Here is a 3,260-nt window from a genome sequence, read left to right on the forward strand (position 1 = left end):
CAGCAGGCCAAAATCAACGCACGACCACTAGCTTTCTCACTCCTTTTATCAGATTCTCCCACGAGACCTAACCGGCTAACCCTAGTTCTCACTTCTCATCCCTTTCTCACTCCTTTTTATGTGCTGGATCTGGCCCTTATGCATATATTGCTTGCTCCTATGAAAAATTTAGTTGCTTAGATACTTTATTTCTAAATATATTTGATTTTTTTACAAACGCTATTTTGAAATATAGCACGCTATTAGCGCGCTATAACTTGTGTAGCATTTAGAGAAGGGCCTCGCTATATTTTGTAGCACGCTATTTAAAATATTGTTAGAATCTCTAAAAAGACTTATATTTAGGAACGGAGAGAGTAGAAGAGAACATCCAAATGACGTTAAGACTTGTTACAGCCAACAAACAAAAGCAGAAAAGAAAAAGGAAACCAAAATGAAAAAAAAAGAAGTAAAACATATTGTACATTTATCCTATTGCTTCGTCCTCGGCCACAATACGTGTCGAGCATGTTGCGCCAGTAAGCAACAAAATTTAGTGACCAGGAACGCTTGCAATTTTGGCAAATTCATTTTGGAATTTGGGAGCACAACTAAGCCATGCGACATTATTTCAAGAAGTATAATTGCTGAAGCAGTAATAATATTTGCATAGCATATAGCAGCATCATAATAAGGGGTAGTTCCGAGAGGGAATTACTGATGCAAACCTTCAGAGTCACCGGTTCCAAATTTCCAATAAGAACTCTAGCTACAATTAATCTTTGTTTGATTACTTCTGGAGCTTCAAATCCTTCAAGAACTCCGTGAACGCCATCGACGACGGCACACCATCCACCAGCGCCTCCGCGGGCTTCTCCTTCGCCGATGCCAGCCTTGCCCTCAGCTTTTCCCCTCCGTCCGACTGTATCACCTACGTCACCTTCTTCTCCACCTCCTCGGCCTTGACAAGCTCCTCGTCGTACCCTTCTATCACAACGCCGAGCTTCATTTCGTCCACCACGAACACCTTGTTCGCCCTCTGCTTGGCATAATGCGGCTAGCACAACATCGGCACCCCGGCCAACGCCGCCTCCAGAACCGAGTTCCACCTGCAGTGCATCGCAAACGCGCCGGTCACGGTGTGCAGCAGGCCCGCAGCACCTGCACCTGCAGCGCTCACATCTTCACAACCATCCCCCTCATTACCGTCCTCTTCAGGAACCCCTCGGGGAGGAGCGCGTCCAGGTCTGGATCTGGACGCCGCAGGAAGAATTTGGCCGGGCCCTCAGAGCATCTCCAATAGGCGCGCGGTTGCGCGGTGCTCTAAAATATTTATTCAGCATCGAAATAGCGCTTTTAGCGCGCAGGAGGGTGCTTGCTCCAACAGAAGCTGCAAAATATGGCACGCCGCTATAGCTCCGGCAGGCGCTGCAAAATCCAGCGCGCGCGAGCAACCGGTACTACGATACAACACATATGAAAAATATGAAATAACACATAGAATTTTAGATTCATAACATAGTTCAAGCCCAACACTACAAGCTAGTCCATACGATACAAATAAATCTTGATAAAAACGATACTACGATGCAAATATAGTAGATAAAACGTGTTGATGACAAACTAGATGACTACTCCTCGTTGTCGTCCATCTTGGTGGTGTAGTCCGACGACAGAAACGCATCGTTCCACCGAGGATGTTGTCGTCCCAGGTCGACGTAGGTCCAAGTTTGCACTGGGCTTCCTCCAGTGCCTTCCACTCACGCCTGTCCGCCCGATCCGCGGCTCGCTCCGCCCTCCTCTGCGCCCAGAACTCGTTCTCGGCGGCGACATCCTCCGGGAAGCGCTCACGCCACACCGCCATGGCATGCTCATCCGCCTCAGTGATGAGGAGGCAGCGCTCGCACCGCCGCTGGCTACAACGGTCCTCCGCGGTGATTAGCCGCTGAGGAGGTGTCAGGTCCAGCGCCTGCTCGCGCGTCCGAGAAGTTCATCTGTGCCCGTGGCCTCCCGAGGCACCACGCCGCTGCGTCGTACGCGTGGGCGGGCTTGTGGGCGGTCTCGGACATCCCAGTCCCAAGGCGTGTATCACCGGAGCGGATCTCCGTGTAATACACGCCAGAGGGGCGGACGCGGACGCCGTGGTAGCCGGAGCTGCTCTGGGGGCACAACGGCATGGCGGCGGCGGGGGAGAAGGTGCTAGAGGCAGCAGCGGGGCGCTGGAGGCGAAGAAGAAGGGCGCGGTGGCGGTGGGGCACCGGCAGAGGCGAGGAAGAAGGAAGAGAGAGGCGAGCGAGACAACGGTTGGCGGGCGCCTGCGCGCGGGTTAGGCCAAGTCCAACATGCGGCCCCAAATGAACGCCCGTTTCGTCCGCTTTTCATCCATTTGGGGGTGGCAATAGGGCTGTGTCTGCCCGGATTTGTGGATGCGGCGGCCGTGCGCCCAAGACCGCATTTCGGCCGCATCTCGTCCGTTCATGAGCACAATAAAATGAAAATGATGCATATCAAATGGTTCAAATCAAACATAGCAAATTGTTTATACGTCTGAAATAGTCTTACAACCCAATCAAAGAAAACAATTTCAAATAGTCTTACAACCCAATCGAAATTTGTTTGCATGAAAAGAAATTAAACTGATAGATCTACTGGTTGCCAATGTGAGTCCACATGTGCTCAACCAAGTAATCCTGGAGCTGGACATGAGTATGCCAATCACGCAATTCCTGATGAAACTCGATAAATTGTTCAAAGGTTGCAGGAGATGCATGTTCAGGATCTACATTTTCACCTTGGAAATCAAACCCTTGGACGTAGATGCTATCATGGCGCTCATCCTCCACAATCATGTTGTGCATGATCACACAAGTAGTCATCACCTCCCAAAGCTTCTTCGTGCTCCATGTTAATGCAGAGTTATGAACGATACCCCACCGAGACTGAAGCACACCGAAAGAACGCTCCACATCCTTCCTAGCACTCTCCTGCATTTGGGCAAACCTCTGTGATGCAGAGCATCCCTCGCTCATCACCATTGACGCTCCATCGCCACCTCAAGCACCGAGAGGACTAAGGACAAGAGCTCGTGCACACGCCATCGAAAATGAGGTTAACTCCTTCCTCGTCGAGCTCTGTTCGAATTCACATGAGAGTTGAGTCCTACCTCAAACGGAAGTGTTATGCACGCTCATGTATCAAGAAGAAGTCTGTGAAGAGGCAAGGACGGAGGTACGAGCAACTATGGAGGAGGAGAAGGAAGAAAGGAGCGACAAGGACAAAGA

At 50.6% G+C, this 3,260-nt stretch overlaps 1 pseudogene; it reads right to left on the bottom strand.

Annotated features, from left to right (window-relative positions):
* Positions 1 to 769: 769 nt before the first annotated feature.
* LOC123042362 (UDP-glycosyltransferase 2-like) lies at positions 770 to 1,173 on the bottom strand (annotated as a pseudogene).
* Between the last annotated feature and the right edge of the window lie 2,087 nt (positions 1,174 to 3,260).

This window comes from Triticum aestivum, chromosome 2B, assembly GCF_018294505.1.
Source record: "Triticum aestivum cultivar Chinese Spring chromosome 2B, IWGSC CS RefSeq v2.1, whole genome shotgun sequence".
Lineage (NCBI taxonomy): Eukaryota > Viridiplantae > Streptophyta > Magnoliopsida > Poales > Poaceae > Triticum > Triticum aestivum.